The following is a 27348-nucleotide window of genomic DNA, read 5'->3' as shown; positions in this document are numbered from 1 at the left end:
ATTTTAATAGGGAGTGGGAATCCCTTTTAAAACAACAATCTATGGCTTTGATACAACTGATAATTATCCGTAGAAAGCACATTTTAGAAGATATTAATCAAGAAATTGAGAATATAAAACCAATAACTGAAAAATACCCTCATAATGAGGAGTATGCCTTATGGCAGACACGCATTTGCAAAAGTCTGGATAGTCTAGAACAAGAGATTATTTATAAAAAAAACTTAAAAAATCTCTCACAATGGAAACAATAAAATGGAAAGACCATATAGAGAACAGAATCAAGACTACAACACAAATGGTCCACCAAATAATGCATATAGAGTAGAGTTGAGCGAACACCTGGATGTTCGGGTTCGAGACGTTCGGCCGAACTTCCTGAAAATGTTTGGGTTCGGGATCCGAACTCGACCCAAACTTCGCCCTGAACCCCATTGAAGTCAATGAGGACCCGAACTTTTCGGCACTAAAAAGGCTGTAAAATAGCCCAGGAAAGGGCTAGAGGGCTGCAAAAAGCTGCAAAATGTAGGTAAATGTGGATAGGGAAATGAATTTAAAAAAAATAATAAATTAACCAATATCAATTGGAGAGAGGTCCCATAGCAGAAAATCAGGCTTCATGTCACCCACCACTGGAACAAGCCTCTGTGAGATATTTAGGCCCCGGCACCCAGACAAAGGAGAGAGGTCCCATAGCAGATAATTCAGGCTTCATGTCACCCACCACTGGAACAGGCCATTGTCAGATATTTATAGGCCCTGGCACCCAGACAGAGGAGAGAGGTCCTATAGCACAGAATCAGGCATTATGTCACCCACCACTGGAACAGGCCACTGTGAGATATTTAGGCCCCGGCACCCAGACAGAGGAGAGAGGTCCCATAGCAGAGAATCAACTGTATTAACTAATGCCTAACTAGGCAGTAAGACCTATCTTGACCCAGGTATAATTTAAAACTTTACTTTTATTACTATATGTACTAAAACCTAAATGTCAGTAGATAGGTGAATATGAATACAGGAGAATGTCGCACTAGAATTGGGGGGAAATCCAGCTGAGGTGCTCCCACTAACAGACAACAAACAGTATAATAAATGAATAAATAGTAGTGGGGCACTCTCTATTAGTAAAGGGATCTTTATTCAATAAAATAAAATTGGCAATAAATATCACAGAAATAGTAATAAAATGTCAGCAATAGTTGGTAGTAATATTGAACTCGGTAATGTTATAAAACCTAAAACAATAAAATCATACATACATATACAGATCCCAATAATCAAATAACTTCTAAAAGGCAATAAAGTAAGGTCTCCGATCATAAATGTAATAATAATCGTGAAAGGTAGGCGATCATAAATATTCGATAATAATATTTGATGGTATTGCAATCGAATATTTATGATCGCCTACCTTTGACGATTATTATTACATTTATGATCGGAGACCCTACTTTATTGCCTTTTAGAAGTTATTTGATTATTGGGATCTGTATATGTATGTATGATTTTATTGTTTTAGGTTTTATAACATTACCGAGTTCAATATTACTACCAACTATTGCTGACATTTTATTACTATTTCTGTGATATTTATTGCCAATTTTATTTTATTCAATAAAGATCCCTTTACTAATAGAGAGTGCCCCACTACTATTTATTCAGATAGGTGAATATATTGCTTATCTTTATTAATTGTTCCTACAAACCAAATTAAAATTACAGTCCCCACTTCAGCAGGAAGTTAGGATACTAGAAAGTGAGGAGAACGCGGGAGAGTGCACTAACTCCCACCCTCTCACTAGGTATACAAGATACTACAGTGTCTGTTACTAGCTCTATGCTGCTGTCAGTTTGGCAGTGAAAAGCAGTGGGGACCTAAAAGGCCTCACCCCACTGTCAAGGAAATGCAAGTTGCACCCATACACACAGCAGATCGGCTAGAGGCTGACAAGCTTGAAGCACTTTTATTCAATAAAGAAGCTTGAAGCACTTATTCAAGCTTGAAGCACTTTTATTCAATTCATGCCACAGATTCTCCATTGGATTGAGGTCTGGGCTTTGACTAATGGAACCTTTACACCTTTACATGGGTCGACATTTGAAACGATCATCACTAATCAGCATTACTAGTAACATTGGTTAGTGATGATCTTGTGGTGTACATGCACCTCCGATTACCCGATAAATGAGGAAAATACTTATTCATCAGGGAATTTGATCTTTTGTGCAGTACAAAAGATCATGGTTTCCCAGTGGCAAACTGCTGTGTAAAGATAATCTGCTGCCGGGAAACAACCAGACAGTATGGGGAAGAGCGATGGCATTAGCTCTGGATAAGATTGGTGTGCTCCATTCTCCTCCACTAGTGATCAGCTGATTGTTGGGATCTGCTAGATTGTCATCCTGTGGAAAGGGTCCATAAGCCATTCCAAGACATTTAAAGGGGACCCAAGCCTTTGGTAAAAGCACAATAATGCAGCAGTGCTTCTCAGAGTGCCCTGCACTGTTGGACTTGATAGACATGGCATTCAGCGTTTCCAGCATGCGGCCACAGATCCATAGAAAATATATGGGATCCATGCGCGACATGCTGGAAATAAACCCTACAGTACAGTGTGCTCTGAGAAGCGCTGCTGCACAATCTGTTTCCAAAGCTCTGTCTACTTTTTCCATCGGCATTTCTGAATGAGGGACAGTTTTATGTGGGGCAAGTTGTATTTTTAATGCTACAATTTTGTGGTACATATGAATTGTATAACTTAAAAAAAAAATAATGGTGACGGTGTAAGGCTACTTTCACACTTGCGTTCGGGGTTCCACTTGTGAGTTCCGTTTGAAGGCTCTCACAAGCGGCCCCGCACGGATCCGTACGGCCCCAATGCATTCTGAGTGGATGCGGATCCGCTCAGAATGCCTCAGTCTGGCACCGTTTGGCCTCCGCTCCGCTCAGCAGGCGGACACCCGAATGCTGCTTGCAGCGTTCGGGTGTCCGCCTGGCCGTGCGGAGCCAAACTGATCCGTCCAGACTTACCATGTAAGTCAATTGGGACGGATCCGTTTGAAGTTGCCACAATATGGTGCAATTTCAAATGGATCTGTGTCCCATTGACTTTCAATGTAAAGTCTGGACGGATCCGTCTGACTAACTTTCAGACTTAGAATTTTTTCTGAAATATAATGCAAACGGATCCGTTCTGAATAGATCCCATTGTTTGCATTATAGGAGCGGATCCGTCTGTACAGACACCAGACGGATCCGCTCCGAACGCAAGTGTGAAAGTAGCCTAGTAGCATAGTTTTTTGCTTTTAAGGGGTTCATTGAGCGGTAATAGTGACATTTTTACTTTAATCTGTGTTAGTATAATTATGGAGATACCAAATTGATATGGATTTTATTATGTTTTACTAGTATTAAAAAATTGAAGTTTTCTTAAAGATTTCTTTGTATTCTGACGTCTGTAACTTTTTTTTTTCCTGCTGACAGAGCTCTGTGTGAGGTTGTCCTTTCTGTGGGGGGAGCTATAGTTTTGGGCTTCTTGGGATCAGCTTTTTGTGAGGAATGTGTAAAAGGAAATATTAATTATTAATATTCTGGGTTAGTATTAATAATTAATATTAATAAATGAGCATAATGATCTATTGCTGACTCTGCCTATTTATTCTTTATTCTACCTGTTGCTCTCTTTCCTGAACTATCGCAACATTTGAGGGAGTGTGCAGTTGGCGTGCTGACTGCAAGAATGTCTACCACAGCTGTTGCCCATGAAATGAATGTTCATTTCTCTACCATAAGCTGTCTGCAGTGTCCCAGGGGTCAGTAGTGTATGCTGGGCTTTGTAGTGCAGATTCACCCACTAACCTGGGATCCACTGTCGTCTTCAATTCTGGTCAGATACTGGAACAGGCAGGTATTTAATGTTCGTGACGCCAGTGTCAATTAAACGGTGACACGCCGTGTATAGTAATGTAGAAGAATGAAGCAACCACGGGTTAGCCAACCAAAACGGGAACTTTTTACTGAATGTCAGTGATAATCATACATGGACGCAGTTGGAAGCGCAGTTCCAAGGAAGACAGTTGGTTTCTATTTGAACCCAGTTGGTTCTTAGAAGTACAGACTGGCCGGTTATAGCAATGTTCTTTACAGAGTGTTACTTACAGGAGATGCAGTACAGGCGGCTTGCACACTATTCCTGACTGGTCCTGAAACATGTGACTTTTTCTCCAAGGTCTAATGCCCTATAGCTGGCGTATCCTTGAAGCTGTCCTTATCTAGTACCTCCTCTGTTATCTTGAGTACCTCTTGCTTTATCTGATCGGCCTCTGTGGTATTCTGTGTCTTCAGGCTGTTTAGCTATGCCCTTCTGACTTCTATGAATACGGACTCAGGAGGGGAACCCTCTCTGCACTGAGTCTGGAAACTTCTCTCTTCCTGAGCTAGGCCCTAGCCTATTTATACTGAACTGGGGGCTCCCTCTGCTGGCTGTGATAAGGATTGCCGGTAACCGGCCTGACTGGCTTAAAGGGAACTACACATTCAAATCTAGCAGTGTCGGGTAGCCTACCCGTATGCTGCACACCCCCAGACTTTAACGTGAGTAAGGCCTCGTACTCACACACATGCCTGAACCAACATAAGCTGATGCATAATTTAAACATTACATTATAAATATAATAAACAACTATTTCACACAAAAATATAACATTTGTAACAAATGACGCAAGAAAAAGGGGCGTCTTCTTTCTTCTTAGGCATGGCCGCTGACCTGGCACAGCGGACTTAAGGTGAACCAGGTTAGTCTATTTTTCTTGACTGAAGTATAATAAGGAACTACACAGGGTTTCCCCGTAGGTGTAGAACAGGCAAGGGCTCACGTGGAGGAGTCCATTCTTGCGCACAAACGTCAAGCAGGCTATTTCTAGTAACAACTGTTCGGGAGGAGACACCACCAGCATAGTCAAAGTCTCCTAAATGGACTGGCGGACGTCCCCTGGTCATCCGGGTGGACCTTCTCAACACAGGGGTTTCCTCTTCCCCTTAGCACCGAGGTAGAAGAGAGAGGAGCAACAGGAGGATCTCCATCCGTGAGACCTTGGTCAGGAACAACAGGAACAACAGGATCCACTAGAGGGAGAACTGGATCCGGGGCATCCTTGAACCGGCTCTTCTGGAAGTAAAGGTACAGTAGGTGCCGGAGCGGGCACCAACAAGTTCAACCATGGTGTCAGAAGCCAATGCATGGGATCAGCGTCATACCTTAGATTACGGACAGCCTGCATAGGATCCTCGGGCTGTATCGATGACTCTGACACAGGGGGTTCAGATATAGAACTCTCGGCACTGGGTCCTGGTGTCAGGCAGAGCTTTAACCGGTTTCGGTGTACAATTTGGGATCCCCTGCCCTCCCGGGTGATCTCATAAGTGTGAGTTCCAACATTTGGGATTGCAGTGACAACATAAGGACTTTGCTCCCATTTACTGTCCAGTTTACTGGTACGGCGGTTATTTTTTAACCATACCACAGCCCCTATCGTCAGGGGTTCTGCATGGGCTGCTTGGTCATAGTCTCTCTGCTGCCGGTCTCTAGCATAGTCCATACGTTCCTGAACAATAGCTTGGGCCGTATTCAATCGCCTTTGGTGTTCAGCAACCCAGTCGGTATTAGGTAATGGGTTGATGCAATCAGGTACGAGTACGTCCAAGGAGTGGTCAGCAGGCAATAACCCTTGGCGCCCAAACATCAAATAAAAGGGGGTATACCCGGTGGAACAGTGTATGGTATGATTGTACGTGAACATGAGCTGTGGCAACAGATTAGGCCAATCTCCCCTGGTTTCAGGAGGCACGGTCCTCAGCATCTCTATCAAGGTCTGATTCATTTTTTCACATAATCCATTACCTTGCGGATGGTAGGCCGTCGTCCGGATCTTCTTACAGTTGTGCAGGCGGCACAGTTCATGGAACAGATGGGACTCAAAAGCAGGACCTTGATCGGTGAGGATCTTTTCTGGACAACCGTAGGGCAGGAGGAAGTGTTTCCAGAACAGTTCGGCTGTAGTCTTGGCCGTCTGGTCTCTCACAGGCACCGCTACAACAAACTTAGTGAAATGGTCAATAATAGTCATAGCGTACACATACCCTGAGCGACTAGGCTCCAGTTTCACATGGTCGATGGCGACAAGTTCCAGAGGACGAGTACTTACAATGGGTCTCAGTGGTGCCCTCTGATCATGGTGTTCACCTCGTTTCAAGGCACAGGCTACACACTCCCGACACCACTTCTCCATGTCTTCTCTCATGCCCACCCAGTAAAACCGCTGGCGGATATTTGCCTCAGTCTTTTGGACCCCAAAGTGACCGGATTGATTGTGGTACATCTCCAACACCATACCTGCATCTCGTCGGGGTATGAGAATTTGATGCACTCTTTCGTTGGACACTGGGTCTAGGCTTCTCCGTAGCAACAGGCCCTTTTGTATGAAGAGTTGATGGCGCTGTCTCCACAGTTTGATGAGCTCAGGATCGGTACTCTTACGCCGAATCCTCTCAGGGGCTCTGCCACTGGTAATGAAGTCCAACAATTCACCCAGCACTCTACTTTCAGACTGTAGTTTCACCCACCTTTCTTCTTTGAGTTCAGGCCTACTGGAGGGTGAAGGAACTGCAGCTCTGTCACTGGTAGCCCAAGCCTGATCCTGTTGAGCAAATTTATGGTAGAAGGCCGGCATTTCTACATCTTCCCAAGCATCTCGCACATCATCAGGAGCTGTCTCTGTGGGAAGCCTGGATAAAGCATCAGCATTGTCATTAGCACGTCCAGCCCGATATTTTACAGAGAAATCATAGTTGGCGAGGCGAGAGGCCCATCTTTGCTCCAAAGCCCCCAATTTAGCTGTATTTAGATGTGCCAGAGGGTTATTATCAGTGAATGCAATGAATGGGGTAGCGGCTAGATAATCTTTGAATTTTTCCGTCACTGCCCACACTAATGCCAGGAACTCTAGTTTGAAGGAACTATAGTTCTGGTCATTTTTCTCAGCCCCTTTCAGGGAGCGGCTTGCATAAGCTATCACTCTTTCTTTTCCCTCTTGAATCTGGGCTAACACAGCCCCCAGGCCTCGCTTGCTAGCATCAGTATACAGATGGAAGGGCTTGCTGTAGTCTGGATAACCTAACACGGGAGGCTCGGTCAGTTTTTTTTTTAACAACTGGAACGCTATCTCTCTTTCTTCATTCCACTCAATGAGCACTGGAGTTCTAGGACTTTTCTTGGGCTGCCCCCTCAAGAGTTCCTGGATAGGATCGGCTATTTGAGCAAAATGGGGGATGAAACGTCTATAGTAGCCGGCAAAACCAAGGAAACCCCTCACCTCTTTGACGGTAGTGGGGACCGGCCAGTTACGAACAGCCGCTAACTTATCAGGGTCAGGTTGTACGCCCTCTCCACTTACCACATGCCCCAGGTATTTTACCGCAGGTTTGAGCAAGTGGCACTTGGATGGCTTTACCTTCAGGCCATATTTGATAAGGATTTCAAAGACCTCTGCTAAGTGTTTCAGATGGTCTTCATATGTTTTTGAGTACACAATGACGTCATCTAGATACAGCAGCACTGTTTCAAAGTTTTTGTGACCCAAACACCGCTCCATTAGTCTCTGGAAAGTTCCTGGGGCATTACATAACCCGAACGGCATACAATTGAATTCGAACAGGCCCATGGGAGTGGTGAAAGCAGTCTTTTCCCTATCTGCCGGGGCCATGGGTACTTGCCAGTAGCCACTGGTCAAGTCCAATGTGGAGAAATAGGCAGCGGAGCCCAGAGCAGTTAGTGACTCTTCAATGCGGGGCAGTGGGTACGCGTCTTTGTGGGTTATTTGATTAATTTTTCTATAGTCCACGCAGAAACGGATACCACCATCCTTCTTCTTTACAAGGACCAGGGGTGCCGCCCACGGGCTACGACTGTCCCGGATTACATTAGAGTCTTTCATCTCTTGGATCATTTATTTTACAGTCTGATATGAAGTAGGCGGTAAGGGTCGGTATCTCTCCTTGATAGGAGGATGAGAGCCAGTAGGTATGGTGTGTTGTATGGCACTAACCTCTCCATAATCAGCAGCATGTTTACTGAAGGCCTGGTGGTGCTCTTTGACAAGCTGTAGTATCCCGTCTTGTTGATGTTGGGGGGTAGTCTCGTCCCCGACATGTAGCTCTTCCCACCAGGGTACTTGTGACTGGGGCACCGGCGGACATCCGCTGACTGCAGCTGGCGGCTTTTCTGTCACTGGAAGACGGATGATGTCTTGGAAGAACACCTGAGAAAGCTGGGCAACAGGGTAATGCTTAGTAAGCGCAACAGGATGATCACTCAGGTTAATCAGACGGACAGGTACTTTACCTTGGGAGACGTTCACCAGGCACTTGGCAGCTCTCACATAAGGGTAGTTCTCCATCTGGATGGGTTCCACCAGGGCTGGATAATCTTGGCCTTGGACTCCCAGGACAGCACGACACCATAAGAGAGTTTGGGAATTAGGAGGCAAAGTCACAGGCTTATTATCACGAATCCTGGCAGTACAAATTTCTCCTTTCCCGTTAGCAAACCTCTGCTGGGCACTTAACACAGTGATAGTCTTTTGAATCACCCTCTTGGATGCAGAGGAAGCGGTGGGCAGAGTCTGGTGTAATACGGCAAGTATTTCTGCATAACAGTTTTTGAAGACATTGGTGCCTAGAATGACAGGATGTCCTCCTCTGTCGCCGGCCTGTACTACTATCACCCCCTGTTGAGGCAAGGTTACTTCTCCCACCTGCAGGGTGGGTTCCCAGTATCCATGGATCCTTACCGGTTTGCCATTGCTGGCGATAATCTCTACCCAGGATTCAGGCGGCTGGGTCAATTGGTTGGTGTCCCAGAATCTTTCAAAGGCGGGCAGCTGAATAGTAGTGACCTGAGACCCAGTATCTAATAGGGCTTCAAAGGGGACCCCGTTAATCTCCACATTGATTTTAGGATGGGATCCTACATACCGTGGCATCCAATTTGGATCTTTTGGACCTAGTGCTCTACCTCCCGAGGGGTGGTCCTCAGCCTCAGGGGTTGCCCGTTTAACTGCCAGCAAGTGGATTCTGTGTGTCCCATCTTTTTGCAGTATGTACACACGGGCCGCTTGCGACCCCTATTGCGCCTCCCAGGATCCCTGGGGTGAGTCTCTTGGTATGGAGGTGGGAACGGCTTAGAGGGTGACAGGAACTCCTCTTCTGACATCATAGGTTTTTCCCACTCCTCCATTTTTCTGCACACTCTCTCTAGGCTTTTAGTGAGGTGATTTACTTGCTCTGTCAGCATGGCGATAGTATCGGTAGCTGTAGCTTGAACAGCTTGACCGGCCTCAGCTCGGTTAATGATAAACGGTTTTGACCTGCAGGCTGATAACTCAGGTGGGGTGCTCAACTCTGTAGATACTGCTGACCCCAGAATTTTTATAGCCAGTTCTTTAAAGTCCAGAAAGGTACTGTTAGGGTGTTGGGCGGACAGCATCTTTAATTGGGTCCTTATTTGCTCACTAGCCACTCCGGTAATAAATTGTTCCCTCAGGGTCTGATCCTGGTTATCAGCTTCCTTGGGATCTATCTGAATTACAGCCCCCAAAGCCTCCTGAAGGGATAGGGCATAGTCACGGAGGGACTCACCGGACTTCTGTTTCTTGCCAAAGAAGTGCATCTTTATCTCTGAGGCAGTCCTCGTTTCAAAAGTGGCCCTGAGGCGGGTGAATATCTGCTCTAGAGTATTCCGTTCCGCAGCAGGCCAGGATAATACCTCTCTGCGGGCAGCCCCCTCCAGTTGCGCTAGCAAGATTTCCATTTGCTGATCGGCATTTATGGGGTATAGTTTGAATAAGGCCAGCAACTTTTCTTTAAAGTCTCTTAGGGTATGGGCCTCTCCGTTATAGCGGGGAAACCATGGGGCCCCAAAATAGTAAGGCATGGTAAAGGGCATCATGCTGGGGGCTATAGGATGATTAGGAGCCGCAAGCTCTCCCGGGTCCGGCCGCTCGGCAACTCCCGGATCTGACATGTTTCCTTATTACGAGGTGGCCGCTGGTGACTAAAGGGGCCGGAACAATCCCCTTCCCTCCGGATACAAGTTCTTACCGGTTTCGCCGGGTGTGCGCAGGCCAAATCTCGAGAGACTCCGGACTTCCTGCGACCGCGGTGACGTAGAGGAAACAGGGCAGCGGCGGTGCGATGATGAAGAGGGGCGGGCTTTTCGGTGTCCTTGAAGGGATCCGCCCACGAAGGTCCTCAGCAGCGCGGGAAACTTTACTCCAGGCGGCTGGTGGCCATCTTGATCACGATTCCCTGACAGCAAGCAGGGTGTTGAAAAGTCCAATAAATCACAGTCCACAAATACGATTTTCCCTCTGGGGGTAGCGCAACACAGTACAGCGCCTCCGATTCCTCCCAGGCACAATTGTAATCCACAGATTTGGGAATAAAGGTTACAGTCTTTGCAATACGGTGGTGGAATAGTTAAAGCACACAGTTCACACTTCTCTGCACTTCAGAAGTATGCGTATCCTGTTCGTGACGCCAAAAAGAGCGATGCAGTGTCCCAGGGGGTCAGTAGTGTATGCTGGGCTTTGTAGTGCAGATTTACCCACTAACCTGGGATCCACTGTCGTCTTCAATTCTGGTCAGATACTGGAACAGGCAGGTATTTAATGTTCGTGACGCCAGTGTCAATTAAACGGTGACACGCCGTGTATAGTAATGTAGAAGAATGAAGCAACCACGGGTTAGCCAACCAAAACGGGAACTTTTTACTGAATGTCAGTGATAATCATACATGGACGCAGTTGGAAGCGCAGTTCCAAGGAAGACAGTTGGTTTCTATTTGAACCCAGTTGGTTCTTAGAAGTACAGACTGGCCGGTTATAGCAATGTTCTTTACAGAGTGTTACTTACAGGAGATGCAGTACAGGCGGCTTGCACACTATTCCTGACTGGTCCTGAAACATGTGACTTTTTCTCCAAGGTCTAATGCCCTATAGCTGGCGTATCCTTGAAGCTGTCCTTATCTAGTACCTCCTCTGTTATCTTGAGTACCTCTTGCTTTATCTGATCGGCCTCTGTGGTATTCTGTGTCTTCAGGCTGTTTAGCTATGCCCTTCTGACTTCTATGAATACTGACTCAGGAGGGGAACCCTCTCTGCACTGAGTCTGGAAACTTCTCTCTTCCTGAGCTAGGCCCTAGCCTATTTATACTGAACTGGGGGCTCCCTCTGCTGGCTGTGATAAGGATTGCCGGTAACCGGCCTGACTGGCTTAAAGGGAACTACACATTCAAATCTAGCAGTGTCGGGTAGCCTACCCGTATGCTGCATGTCTCCAAAGGCGTTTCAGAGAATTTGGCAGTCCATCCAACCAGCCTCACAACCGCATACCACGTGTAACCACACCAGCCGAGGACCTCCACATCCAGCATGTTCCCCTCCATGATCATCTGAGACCAGCCACCTGGACAGCTACAGCAACAAGTGGTTTTCATGACCAAAGAATTTCTGCATATACTGTCAGAAACCGTCTCAGGGAAGCTCATCTGCATGCTCGTTGTCCTCATTGGGGTCTGGACATGACTGCAGTTTGTCGTCGTAACCGACTTGAGTGGGAAAATGCTCACATTCGATGGAGTCTGGCACATTGGAGAGGTGTTCTGTTCACAGATAAGTCCCAGTTTTCACTGTTCAGGGCAGATGGCAGACAGCGTGTGTGGCGTTGTGTGGGTGAGCGGTTTGCTGGCTTCAACGTTGTGGATCGAGTGGCGCATGGTGGCGGTGGGGTTATGGTATGGGCAAGCATATGTTATGGACAACAAACACAGGTGCATTTTATTAAAGGCGTTTTGAATGCACAGAGATACTGTGACGAGATCCTGAGGCCCATTGTTGTGCCATTCATCCATGACCATCACCTCATGTTGCAGCATGATAATGCACGGCCTCATATTGCAAGGATCTGTACACAATTGCTGGAAGCTGAAAACATCCCAGTTCTTGCATGGCCAGCATATTTACTCGACATGTCACCCATTGAGCATGTTTGGGATGCTCTGGATCGGCGTATGCAACAGCGTGTTCCAGTTCCTGATATATATATATATAATTAGCAGGCACTCACCATCTGGATTTCATATAAAGCAAATTTAATAAATATTGTATTGATAAATGATATTGTATTAAAATATAGTAATAAAAATATAGTGATAAAAATATAGAACACACAGCTTAAATACGGATCATATAGTAAGACAAAATAATATTGATTTAAAAAAAATGACAATTACAAAATGCATATATTATAGTTGGTGGAATTTATATGGTAAAAATTGAGTCTCAGTAGAATTCAGATAAAAATGGAATACAAAATCTAATAAAAGTCAAGTGAGGATTCCTTGCTGTTAGAAATTAATTGAGAAACAATATGATGTAAAGATCTATATAGTGCACCAATGGCAAGTGCCATATTTTCGTATATATGATCGTTATTGCACTTGTAGTTATTCTTGTATAAAAGTATATACAGTTACAAGAAAAAGTATGTGATTTTATTGGTCATAAATGTGATCTGACCTTCATCTAGGTCACACCAATAGACAATCACAGTCTGCTTATATTAATAACCCACAAAGAATTAAATGTTACCATGTTTTTATTGAACACACCATGTAAACATTCACAGTGCAGGTGGAAAAAGAATATGAAACCTTAGATTAAATAACTGGTTGAACCTCCTTTGGCAGCAATAACTTCATCCAAATGTTTCCTGTAGTTGCAGATCAGACGTGCACAACGGTCAGGAGTAATTCTTGACCATTCCTCTTTACAGAACTGTTTCAGCAATATTCTTGGGATGTCTGGTGTGAATCGCTTTCTTGAGGTCATGCCACAGCATCTCAATCGGGTTGAGGTCAGGACTCTGACTGGGCCACTCCAGAAGGTGTAGTTTCTTCTGTTTAAGCCATTCTGTTGTTGCTTTACTTCTATGCTTTGGGTCGTTGTCCTGTTGCAACACCAATCTTCTGTTGAGCTTCAGCTGGTGGACAGATGGCCTGCAAAATTTATTGATAAACTTGGGAATTCATTTTTCCTTCGATGATAGCAATCCGTCCAGGCCCTGATGCAGCAAAGCAGCCCCAAACCATGATGCCCCCACCAACATACTTCACAGTTGGGATGAGGTTTTGATGTTGGTGTGCTGTGCCTCTTTTTCTCCACACAAAGTGTTGTGTGTTTCTTCCAAACAACTCAACTTTGGTTTTATCTGTCCACAGAATATTTTGCCAGTACTGCTGTGGAACATCCAGATGCTCTTGTGCAAACTGTAAACATGCAGCAATATTTTTTTAAGGACAGCAGTGGCTTCCTCTGTGGTATCCTCCCATGAAATCCATTCTTGTTTAGTGTTTTACGTATCGTAGATTCGCTAACAGGAATGTTAGCATATGCCAGAGACTTTTGTAAGTCTTTAGCTGACACTCTAGGATTCTTCTTCACCTCATTGAGCAGTCTGCGCTGTGCTTTTGCAGTCATCTTTACAGGACGGCCACTCCTAGGGAGAGTAGGACCAGTGCTGAACTTTCTCCATTTATAGACAATGTGTCTTACCGTGGACTATTGAACAGCAAGGCTTTTGGAGATACTTTTATAATCCTTTCCAGCTTTATGCAAGTCAACAATTCTTAATCGTAGGTCTTCTGAGAGTTCTTTTGTGCAAAGCATCATTCACATCAGAAAATGCTTCTTGTGAAAAGCAAACCCAGAACTGGTGTGTGTTTTTTATAGGGCAGGGAAGCTATAGCCAACACCTCAAATCTCATCTCATTGATTGGACTCCAGTTGTCTGACACCTCACTCCAATTAGCTCTGTTGGAGATGTCATTAGTCTAGGGGTTCACATACTTTTTCCACCTGCACTGTGAATGTTTACATGGTGTGTTCAATAAAAACATGGTAACATTTAATTCTGTGTGTGTTATTAGTTTAAGCAGACTGTGATTGTCTATTGTTGTGACTTAGATGAAGATCAGATCACATTTTATGACAATTTTGTGCAGAAATCCATATAATTCCAAAGGGTTCACATACTTTTTCTTGCAACTGTATCATCTTCCAGGTATGCTATACGCATAGCAATGAAAACAGTGTCTTTTAATTCAATGATATTGAGATTGATCCACTGTGTTTTCAAGTGGAAAATGCTATAGCAGAGTGGATTAATCAAATAGTATGGGACTTATCGATAAATCCTTCTAATTATATACGATTGTCTCTACTTACTGGAAGACTTTGGTGTTGCTTACTGCAGGGGCGTCCCGCCTGCTGTACAGCTACTCACCCAATCGAGGGCTGCTTTTTCATCTATCTCTTTTCTTTCGCGGTGCTTTGTTATTGCGCTTGAATGTCAGCGTCCCACGTGGTGTTTGGTGATCACGTGATTTTAACTGCAAGTGTAGGCTAGAGACAAATGAAGATATTCTTTTCGATATTAACTTTTCGGATGTGCACTTTTGGATCCTGCAGGATATGTATTTAGTAGTTCAGTTTCCTTAGCCCGCCACTATTGACTACTGTCAATATTCAGCAACTTCGCACAGCTATTGAAAAGGAGTGGACCAACATTCCACAGGCCACAATCAACAACCTGATCAACTCTATGTGACGGAGATGTGTTGCACTGCGTGAGGCAAATGGTGGCCACACCAGATACTGACTGGTTTTTGACTCCCCCCCCCCCCCCAGTAAGGAAAAACTGTGCACATTTCAGAGTGACCTTTTATTGTGGGCAGTCTAAGGCACACCTGTGCAATATTCATGCTGTCTAATAAGCACCTTGATATGCCACACCTGTGAGGTGGGATGGATTATCTCGGCAAAGGAGAAGTGCTCACTAACACAGATTTAGACAGATTTGTAAACAATATTTGAGTAATAGGCCTTTTGTGTATGTAGAAAATGTTTCAGATCTTTCAGTTCAGCTCATGTAAAATGGGAGCAAAACCGAAAGTGTTGCGTTTAAATATTTTTGTTCAGTGTATTTATATTAATGGTTATAGAAATAAATATATAGTGTAGGAAGGCGCAAGGGTCCGTCATTGATGGAATATATGTGTCACCGAGGTTCCTGGCCTCGGTGAGGTAAGAGCCGGTAGTTTCAGGTGCCAGCGGCAGCTACTGCTGATTGACACTGTTTGTTGTTTAGTATGGCTGCAAAGCCGATCCGGGATGGCTCTTACTGGGAGTAGCCAAAGTGCTGGGTGGGTGGCTCTGCACGCTCCAGGCCGGGTCTTGGTTTGGGATATAAAAGCACAGGCAGCACTGTCAGGTGGTGTGGATTATCCTCCCTCTGACAGGGAAGCTGTGGAGTCTCTGTGTTTTGAGATATAAGGATGTGTGCCGTGCTAAAGGGCTGAGAGCAGCATTGCTGGGAAGCAGGCCCCTAAAGCCTGTTGTGGACTGCTGCTGACAAAACCGCTGACAAGGTGAATGTTTTTTGTTCTGTGGACTTGTCATGTGTGAATGAACACCAAGACAGCGAACTGTCATTTTGTTTATGTGTGAATAAACCCTTGACTGTTTAAGTTAAAGACTTTGTTTTTGCCTCTGTACTTCGTCCGCTAATCTGCCTACCAGAGCGAATCCCCGCAGTATTATATATACACACACGGTAATTCACTAACATATTGTAATAAACCGAATTAAACTAACACTATACAATCCCAACTATAATTCCACACCAAAATCTAGCTAGACATGCACTCACACACACACGTAACCACAGTAGAACCCTCCAACCTGACGCTAGACTGTCCCTACAAGGGGTTACACAATACAAGGGTTACAGGGTCCAATGCAGGGGTAGTTGTGGTAAAGGGATATAAGAAAAGGGATACTGCGTTGGTGGTATAGGGTAATGCAGGGATATGGCAAGGGGTAAATGATATAATGCAGGGGTTAGGGTCAGTGCCGGACTGGGACAAAAAATAGGCCCGGGCATTTTTGACTGAGCAGCCCAATCACATGACCCACAACAGGCCCCACCCCCTTGCAGTCTAGGGGCGGAGTCAAAACCTGAAGCACAATTGAGAGGCAGGGCCAGCCACCAGTAAGATAGGAAGGCTTCAGCCAACACATAAGGTTCTTTGGGGGTCCCCAGGTGACATTAGGGGTCTTAGTACGATCCGGCCACCTAATCCGGCAGAAAATGCAAGGAATCGACTGGACACAAAGCACAGCATGCAGCGGTTTATGTCCCGCTGATTCTCTGCATTTTTCCCAGATTGTGGCCTGATTTCTGCCGTACCCCATTATAGTTAATGGGACTGGCGGGCATTCCGTCAGCATCCAGCAGTGCCGGATCCAGTGAATTCTCAGCTGGAACAGCCTGCCAGGATCACTATTGCAGATGTGAAAGTAGCCTCATACAGCACCCCATACCTCTTATATCCAGTGACGTCTCCTCTGATGTAGATGTTCTCTTTCTTCATCTTCTCCATTCAGACCAGACCACCGTGATCATTTCTTTCAGCCATCTCACGTCTCTGCAGAGTTTGACAGACATCTTAGTTTCCTACTTTTCCATCATCCTCCAATTAACATCCCATCATGCACCCCCAATAATGAGAAAAGCTGTGCTCCCCAAAACTATACTGCAAAAAGAACTGTGCTAAACTGATGCTGTGCCAGGGTGCCCCCAAAGTAATGGTGCTCCCAAAGTCAGTAATGTGTCCCACAAGTAATAATGCTCCCATAGTCCCCCAGTTGTAATAAAGCCCACCATAATGCCCCGATAGTAATAATTATCTTTATAATGTGTGACAGTAGAACCCCCCCCCCCCCTTATAATGTGCACCAGTACAAAAAATGCGTGTGGCAGTAAAAAAAGAAACACCTCCTCTTAGGGCCCCCAGTAGAGCCAATGTCCCCAGAGTGCCCTCATGTGTTCTAATGACCTGCACTGTGTGCCACTACAAAAAACACTTAGTGCCCAGTTGAGCTTAGGTGCCCATAGGGACCTTATAATTTGTGCCTGTATAAAATACTCCTATATAGTCCCCCCAGAAGATGCCCCCATAGTGCTCCTTCCCCGTCTCCATAGTGCCCTCCATAATGTGGCACTATAAAATGCCCCACATAGATACCCCCATAATGCTCCTTTCCTCCCTTCCCCATAGTGGCATCAAAATGGGTGCCAGTATTAAATGCCCCTATATAATGCCCTCATAGTGCTCTTGTCCCCCACTTCTCCATAGTGTCCATCTATAATGCGTGCCAGTATATAGGGCCCCCAGTAGATGCCCCCATAGTGCAGTCATACACGCACTCTCCACATACATGGACGCAGTCATACACACACTCTCCACATACATGGACGCAGTCATACACACACTCTCCACATACATGGACGCAGTCATACACACACTCTCCACATACATGGACGCAGTCATACACGCACTCTCCACATACAAGGACGCAGTCTCCACATACAAGGATGCAGTCATACACACACTCTCCACATACATGGACGCACTCTCCACATACATGGACGCACTCATACCACAGTCCCCTCCAGAAGAAACCGCATATATTATATACCTATAAAATAATAGGTGTGAACAGTGCTCTGTGAACTGCAGTAGTCCACAGGCATAGGAACCCAACTGTGTATACCATGTACTTCATAATTATGTGGGATAAAGTCCGGACACTCCCCCTCAAATAAAACACGCATAAGATATTGAATCATTGAGGCCTCTGGGTTTGATCGTGTCAAGGGTGAAGGTCCATTGGGCCTCCTTTCTCAGGAGTAAAATGTCTATATCCCCCCTCTGGGTGATGTCCTTACATGTTCTATACCCTGGAACATAACACAGTTTCTCATTGTGGGGTGGTTGATCGCAACATGTTGTGCAATAGGGGTATCACCATCCTTATAGGTGCTCCCCTATTCGCCTCTTGAATTCACGCTTAGTTTTGCCCACGTATTGTAGGCCGCAAACACATGTTGCCAAATATACAACCCCCACTGTTCTGCTATTGATGAAGGACTTGATGTCATAGCTGCGTCCAGTAACAGAGCTCATAAACTGGCCTCCTTTTTTGATGGCCTTACAGGCAATACAATTGCCACATCTAAAAGTGCCATTCAGTTTTCTTGAGGTCAACCAAGTTTCACTAACTGGAGAGCTGAACGCACTATGAACCAATTTGTCCCTCAAATTCTCTCCTTGGCGATATGTCACCCGGGGGTACTCACACACTAGGTCACGCACATCTGAGTCAGATCTCAGAATATCCCAGTGTTCTTTCAGGAGTGCCTGAACCTCTCTATGTGCTCTGTCATAGGTCCCTATGATACGCACTTGGACATCTTCCGATGCCCTATTCTTGGGATGTAAAAGGTCCTCTCTTGTTATGTTCAGTAGTAGTTTAATAAATCTATGTTGAGCCGCTTACTTAGTGGGGGAGGGGCTCCATCCAAATCATACCACCAGTGACTGTACTTTTGCTCCAATCCACTTATTAATATCCCTAATCTCCCGCTGCCTTTCTGGTGTGGCTCATGGTACAGATACTTTTTCGGAAAATACTATCTTTGAAGTCTTTGCCCTAAGTTTGTGAACTAAATCCCTAAAATAATTTTTAAGGATGTTCCACGTACCTCTAACTTTGCCATTGGTTCCAATGTGGACCATGACCAGGAGTTGACACTCCTCTGACTGGCAGAGGAAGCATCCTTCTGCAGCAGTGCTATCCCTGAACTGACATCCCGCTCATCTGCCGATTTTGCAAACTTATTAGTGTGTGCCTGATCAGGGCTAGCCTCCCTGGCACTCTTCCCCAGGGGCGTACATAGAAATCATTGGGTCCCATAGCAAAAATCTGAATTGGGCCCCCTAACCCCACCCACTACGCACCTGTGGCCCATTCCACTACGAATTAAACCGTTAGGGATAAATAACTTAAAAACTAACTAAAATAATATTTTCCCGTAAGGTTTTGCTCTGGAAATTATTAACGTATTTTGAAGTAGACATGGTTCCATGCGTATGTAGCCTACTACTGACAATATAAATCCTTAAAGGGATTCTGTCACCTCCCCTAAGCCAAAAAACGATTTTAAAGCAGCCATGAAGCACAGCTTACCTGGATTAGGCTGTGCTCTTTTATCTTGAAATCCGTCCAGCAGTTACTGCAAAAAACGACTTTGATTGATATGTAAATGTGTCCTGAAGGTGCCCAGAGGGGCGTTTTTTTCTTCTTAGAGAGCCCAGTACCGCCCCTCTTTCAGTGCCCAGCCCGCCTTCCTTGTACTGTCTAACCGCCGCCCCCAGCCTGCCACAGCCTCTCCTCCCTCTCCTCCCCCTCCCTCACGCCGAACGAACTTTCGCACAGGCGCAGTAACCACTGAGGGCTGCGCCTGTGCGATCAGCAGGAGACTGAGGGCAGCAGCTTCATCCTCGTCACTGGGCATGCGCCGAGCCCAGTGACGTCCGATGCTCGCTCTTCCCTGCTCGCTCTTGCCCTCTGGGCACCTTCAGGACACATTTACATATCAATCAAAGTCGTTTTTTGCAGTAACTGCTGGACGGATTTCAAGATAAAAGAGCACAGCCTAATCCAGGTAAGCTGTGCTTCATGGCTGCTTTAAAATCGTTTTTTGGCTTAGGGGAGGTGACAGAATCCCTTTAAAGGGGTATTTTCGTTTCAAACTATTCCCTATCCACAGGATGTGTACACTGCTCAAATATCTCTGAAATTCCCTGGCCCCTCAGTTCATTTCAGGCTTCAGAGAGTACAGGGCCTCCATTTTTGTGGATAGGGGATAACTTGAAAGAACCTGAATAACCCTTTAAAGCAGGGATGTCCAACCTGCAGCCTTCCAGCTACTGCAAATCTACAACTTCCATCATGCAACAGCTGTAGGAACGCAGGTTGGACATCCCTAACTTAAAGTACACATAAACTGAATTAAGTTTATTAGAACCTATTATAAGCGCCATAAGATTACTTTCTCCCATACTTTCGTACACCGCTGATATGACAGTGGTGTACAGAAGTACAGATTTCACTAGGGCTGCAGCAAGTGATGTACAGCACACATCACTCTTCCTGCCTGTCTGCTAAAGCCTGGAACAGTGGGCACAGGCAGGAAGAGTGATTTATATGAGAGCAGAGCTGAAGGAGCGCAGGGCAGGAGCTTGCATAGCATCGTTCCTCCTGCTTATGCCCACTCTGCACAGCACCCCCCCTCCATGAACTCTTCTTAATGCTAATGCAACAGAGTTCATTGCGGGGGTGGCTGCTGGGGCATCGTTGTCTATATAAGCATCAACAGCAAGCAGCATTCATGGGGGGGGGGGGGCTGTTTGAGGCACACTGTTCTCTATATGATAAGATTATATAGATGCAGTGTGCCCCCCGCCCCCCCACCCTTCCCCATTATCTTTTTCTGTTTTACTATTGAAAGTGCACAGCTGCTTACTTACTTTGTCCGTAACTGTGCAGGGCACGCCATTATCAGTCTGTGGGGATTGGAGTTCGTCTCTGGGTGGTTATAAATCACTGAGCCGGGCAGGCAGTGCGGTGACAGACAAGTCCAGCATCCCGCCCGCTCAGTCCTCTCTCTGTCTACTGAGCTAGGCTAGCCAATCAGCAGCAGGCTATTAACGCGGCTAAATGCTGATTGGCCAGTTCAACACCCAGCAGACAGACAGAAGCACACTGGTATAGGCTGGCTGGGGACTGTCTGTCACTGCAGAAGCCGGCAGGAAGATTGATAAAATATGTAAGAGGAGGAGGGCCCTGAGCACAGGAGAAGTGATAGTGGAGTCACAGCAGCTATGTTAGTGTAATTAGGGGCGGGGCCTTCCATCCACTCCGGGCCCCCCCACCCTTCACGGGCCCCATAGCAGCTGCGTGGTCTGCCTCTATTGTAGGTACGCCACTGCTCTTCCCTCTACCCTGCTTTCTGTTACGCAGCTAACTGCCTCACTTTCCTAAACCTTCATACTACCACCCTCCGCAGCATCTACTGCCTAGAGTGCCTGCTCAGTGAGCAGTAAATTCCTTTCCAAATTGCCAACGCTTCTCTGTGTTGAAATTCGCTTGTTTAGATAAAGAATGTGCAGTGTCCCACTACCCTCATCGGTACTGCAAAGTTGTTGTGTATTGCTTTGCATTCCTTATGTAGCCTGTTTTTATGCTGCAATGCATCTTTATGCATAATCCCTGCTTACAGGTGTATTTAGATTGCATTACACTGAGCCTACCACTAGGGGGAGATAAATATCTCATATATATATATATATATATATATATATATATATATATGTATATATATAGCTCAGGCCTAGCCAGTTAGTTCCAGACCAATTGTGTCCAGTTCAGTCTGGAGTCTTTATCCCTGAGTTGAAGTGCTCCATACTCTCAGCAGGATATCAATTCAGAGAATACTAAAGAAGGAGACCCCTAAAGGGTTACGGCCATCTCTACAAGCGTCTTAGGACCTTTGGATTTAAAAGTGAAGGATTTACCAGCCTCTGGCAGCCTCACTAACCTACACTGGGATAACAAGGACCAGCATAAAAGTCCTCTACCAGTAAGCACATAAACCTATATCATTTAATAGTTAGACAGACAGCCGTGGACCTGTTGCAGGTTTACCTCTGTCCATCTCAAAGAGACTGTTCTATAATTTGATGTTACTGTTACCAGGAGCAACGTTCAGTAAAAGTTTTAAGTTGAATTACACCATTCTCGACTCAGTCTTCAGTTCCTCAATTAACACTACAATAAATGGTTGTACCACCACAAGAGGTACTGACGTCACGACTACAAGGGACTTTGCCATAGGCACATTAATACAGACCATCAAGGGCACCTCGAATCACCATCTGGCCTGTGTCCCTTACACCAGAGTGTGCCCCAGAGAATTATTGTGCCATTCTCCTCTTCACTTATGCGAGCCTGCCCAGGGATGACGTAACCGTGAGTAACCAGAACTGTATTTACCTCAGCCCACCTATTGCTCACACCGTAACCTCACATATAATTCCCCTGTCGGTCTGGCATACTGCAAATGTGCGATTCCAAGAGGATAATTTGCTCACAGTTTGAACAAAGATATGCACCCTCAAATGGCTGTTCCAGGACTGCTTACATTTGACAAGATGTGCACTAGACTGGGTTGTCAATACTAGAACACAAGGGATTACAAAAGAAACAAGAAAGAAAAAGTACAATAATGCAGCGCAATGAAAAGCAACCAACAGTGTAGTCCCCTCCTAAAGTCTCTGAATCTAAAGTCCTCTCCTGGAAAACATTTTGCAGGGGAAATGTTGTGAAGTTGTATGTTTTATAAATATAATTGAGGAATTGAACTTGTCATAATGCTCCACACATAGATCATAAAGTAAGTAAGAATAGCAAAAAGAATAAGTAAGAATACCAAAACTACAGACCACTTCATGGAGTGAGGTAGGTTTTATGGTATGTCTGCACAGACTGGAAAGTTACCAGCTTTCATGTATATCATTCATGAGTAACTGTGAGAATTTCCACTTGCACTTCCTCTCAAAGCCATTAGATGTCTATAAAGACCTTACTATGAATTAGATTCCATTCACACTAAAGACCCTGTAGTGAAGCAAGTTAGGCAGCGGGGATTTGAAAACTATTTTGTTTTTTTAAAGAAATTTATAGAACCCCCCCCAATGCTATTCTGAGGACTGCCCAGAAAGGAACGGCCATGGAACTTAACACTTCAGTGATATAAACCATAAAGTTGTGGCACTGGGGAATGTTTGAAATCCTGCTTGTAAGAAGGTGTTAATAACAAAATGTAATTACTAGCTTCCAGTAAAGATTTATTAACTAGATGTCAGTATCTAACACTCTTGGAGTACTAGCTTAATTCTCAGTATTAATTTCCTTGGAAAATACATATGACCCATATGGTAACCAAGAAGAAAAAAATAAGTCTCAATATCAGAATCATTTATTGTTCCAGGTAAACCACTTGATCAAAAATGGAAACACAAATAGATCTTTTTGGGAGCTTAAAGGGAGTTTACATGTGGGGGCCCACATGCACCTGACTGCACCTGCTCTACCAGAACTGTTATTTTGGACAGTAAGTTTGGTTAATTTGTCTGTTACAGTGTCGGATAGTGTTCCTAGGGCCCACCAGTAAAATTCATTCTAGGGGCCCACTAATAGTTACATAAAAATATCACCTGCTCACATAGCGGCGGCAGTAAGATGCTGCATGATGATCAATTAGAGGGGCCCTGCAGTGACTTAAAAAAAAACAGGTCCCTGGGGAAAGAGGATACAAGCTAACCTATCTCTGTACCTAGAAGTCATCTCAACCACTTGATGCATCTATAATAATTGTAACGAACTCTATTAGGGGTAGCGTGTAGTTTGTTTGCTTTTCGCCGAACAGACCTTGGTTGCAGTAATTCCCTAGTCCAGTGATGGCGAACCTATGGCACGGGTGCCAGGGGCGGCACTCAGAGCCCTCTCTGTGGGCACCCACACCTTGGAAAAAGTCTATGGTGTACCAATATGTCGTAGACTTTTCCTGCCATTCAGCAGCGCAGGGCGCACTATGAACAGCACAGGCAGGCTATTGTAGATAAATGACAAAGTACATGGAAGATATTCTATATTGGACTGTAGTATTGAAGGTAAATTGCTGTGTTGGCACTTTGCGATAAATAAGTGGGTTTATGCTGCAGTTTGGGCACTCGGTCTGTAAAAGGTTCACCATCACTGCCCTAGTCCATTTCGGATTAAATTCAGTAAAATCCCTCAGGATAACATGCAGCATCCACAGGAACAGTATAAATCCCACAACGATCACAGATTTTTTTTGATTGAAACGTCTTTATTGCAATCAGTCGTCATACATACATACTTTGGTACTGTGGCGCTGCACAGCACTCAATAAATTACAGATATTCGTCTTGGCGAGCATGGCATTGTTATATAAAGACACAGGCTGACCTACGCTGTACATCGCAATGCATGCTACACTATCATACCTATTCAATCACAATAAACCTTACAATAAAGCATTCAGACAGTGATGTGGGTGGGGAGGTGGGAAGGAGGGGGTAGGGGGGGGGGGGGAATCACGTGCCCGAAGCTTTATTGACATAAAAACACACGGAGGGAGAGGGGGGGGGAAGGAGAGGGGTTCAGTCCTCTTCTTCTTCGACGTCCTCAGAGATGTTGTAATCCCGCAGCAGGCTGTGGATAAGTCTGCGGCAGTCGAGGACGGACATGTTCTCCCTCCTGAGCACAAGCCGGTTCCTGGAGACCCAAATAGCGTCCTTAAAACAGTTCATAAGCCGCCAGGCCTCCTGGATGGCCTCAACCGTATGAATCCCAGGAAATAGTCCATACAGCACCGAAGTGCATTGCAGGCTGTTCCTGGGCACAGAGTCTTTGAGTTCATGTTCCAGGGCATCCAACAGGCGCTGTGCAAAGCGGCACTCCCAAAACAGGTGGTAAGGTGTTTCCTCTACGAAAGGGCACCTGGGGCAGTACCGGGTTTTGCACAGGTTGCGGGCACCCATGAATGACCGAGTTGGCAGTCCTCCCTGTATGGCCATCCATGATAAGTCCTTGTGCCCGTTGGTCAACCTGTTTGACGACACATTAGTCCAAACTGTCTCTATGGTGTCGTCGTGGATCCCTGGAATTGACTCCACCACATCCTTTGCTCTGATGAGCTTGTGGATAGTTTTTGGCTTCCACAAGTCGGGCTTGAGGCCCTCCAGTTGGTGTTCCCTCACAAACCTGACGACGTCCCCGTAGAACCAGGGAGCGTGCCAGTTGTAGGGGATGGAGCTGTCCCACTTGTCCCAGCCCAGACCCCTCCAGAGGGGCAGGAGGAAAAAGCGAGACATAGCCTTGCCCGCAGAGCCGTTAGCAGTTCTCAGAGTCCGACGAACGCTGTCACAAACAAAGGCGATCCGCAGCAAAGTGGGCAGGTCTGGAATGCCCTTTCCGCCCTTGCGGGGCTCTTTGTACATGATGGCTCGTTTCACTCTGTCCATCTTAGATCCCCAGATGAAGCGAAAGACTGTCCTGGTGATGGCCCTGGAAACGGTGGCAAGAGGGGGCCATGCCTGTGCGGTGTACTGGAGCACAGGCAAAACTTTGTTGCGCAGGACGAGTGCTTTCCCTTCAATCGTGAGTTGTCTAAGGCTCCACAGTCCGATTCTTTGATTGACTTTGGCCAAGCGTTCATCCCAAGACTTGAGGGCTGCGCCTTCCTTCCCGAACCAGACTCCAAGGATTTTGATGAAGTTTGGTTTGATGGTAAATGGGAAGGGGGCAGAAGAGCATGGCTTCTGACTTGCCGCAGTTGACTTTGGCCCCTGAAGCTTGTCCGAACTCCTCGCAGGTCTGGACGAGTGCAGTCACCGAACGCCGATCAGCGCAGAAGACGGTCACATCATCCATGTACAGCGAGCACTTGACCTCGTAGTGTCCAGGTCCTGGTGCGGTGATCCCTCTGATCTCTCCATTCTGCCGGATAGACTCTGCGAAGGATTCTATAACACAAACAAAAAGGAGAGGTTAAAGAGGGCAGCCTTGTCTGACCCCGGAGCGAATCGAGAAGGGGTCAGTCTTCCAGCCGTTCACCAACACCGTGCTGCAAATGTCAAAGTACATCAGGTCAACAAAAGAACAGAACCTCCTGCCTAGACCTAGCCTGCGCAGCGCCTTGCCCATAAACTCATGAGAGACCCGGTCGAATGCCTTCTCCTGGTCCGGGCTGACCAGGGCGGCATGAACACGGCGGTCCTGGATGTAGTGCACCGTGTCTCTCACAAGAGCGAGGCTGTCTGCGATCCTGCGGCCTGGAATGCCGCAGGTTTGGTCCGGGTGGACGATTCCGCCGATGACGACCTTCAGCCGGTTGGCCAGTACCTTGGCAAGGATCTTGTAGTCCACGTTCAGGAGAGAGATGGGACGCCAGTTTTTCAGGTCACATCTCTCCCCCTTCCGCTTATACAGGATCGTGATCATTCCTTCCCTCAAGGATGGGGGCATTGTACCCTCCACCACCATCTCCTCGTAGAGTTCCAACAGGTCCGGACAGATCAGGTCCCCCAGCGCTACATAGAGCTCCGCTGGGAGTCCGTCACTGCCCGGGGTCCTGCCAGACCTAAAGGATCTAGCGGCAGATAGCACCTCCCCCACCGTCAGAGGGTCATCCATGGCCTCCGCACCTGCCGGATCAAGATGGTTAGTGATACCTGACAGGAATTTATCGGCGGCCTTCCGGTCGGTGTTCCTCAGGGAGTAGAGGTCGCTGTAGAAGTCTGTGACGACTCCCATTACTTCCTCCTTCCCTGAACGCATGTTGCCGTCTTTGTCTCTGAGTTCGTTCAGGGGCGTGTGGCCGGCGTGGAGTTTCCTGAAAAAGAACGAGTTACACTTCTCATCCTTGTCCAGGTTTTCCACTTTGGAACGGAAGACGATTCGTCTGGATTCCTCCTCAAAGTGCCTTTTCAGGCTCTTTTTGGTCTTCTCCAGGTCCTCTCTCACGTCCCAGCCGCACCGGTGAAGATCCTGCAGGGACCGCAACTCACGCTGCAGTGCTCTGAAGGCCTTCTTTTTCTCACACGCCTGATGTTGTTGCTTGGCCTGAAAGAAACAACGAAACTGGACTTTAACATACTCCCACCAGTCACTAGTACATTTAAACAAGCATTTGTCGTTCCGCCAAGCTATGTAGACCTCTCTAAGTTCCGCCAGCACATCCTCACGATTCAGCAGTGCGCAGTTCAGCTTCCAGGACCCACGGCCCGGGGGAAACCCGGTGCCTAGGGTGCACTGGACCTGAATGGCCCTGTGGTCAGAGAAGAAGCAAGGGACCATAGAGTGCCTACACCGCCTGACTGCCCGAGAGGTAAACACAAAGTCGATCCGAGAACGGAGTGAGCCATCGGGCCGGCACCACGTATAATTAATGGAGCCGTTCCCCATGGATCCCACAACATCCTGCAAGGACGCTTCGGTCACCATCTCGATAAGCAGTTTGGAAGTGACGTCTAGCTTGCTTAAGGTCCCGGAGCTGCGTCCGTCCCCTTCTATCGGGCAGTTGAAATCCCCGGCCATCACTACGGCCCTGGTGGTAGCGAGCTGCGGTCGTAGGGCCTGGAATAACTCCAGTCGCTCACCCTTGTCAGGGGAGGCGTACACGTTGATGAGCCTAACCGGCTCTCCCGCCCAGGAGCCGTCTACGACAAGAAGCCTGCC

Source organism: Bufo gargarizans, chromosome 5 (genome assembly GCF_014858855.1).
Source record: "Bufo gargarizans isolate SCDJY-AF-19 chromosome 5, ASM1485885v1, whole genome shotgun sequence".
Lineage (NCBI taxonomy): Eukaryota > Metazoa > Chordata > Amphibia > Anura > Bufonidae > Bufo > Bufo gargarizans.
This window is presented reverse-complemented; position numbering follows the sequence as displayed.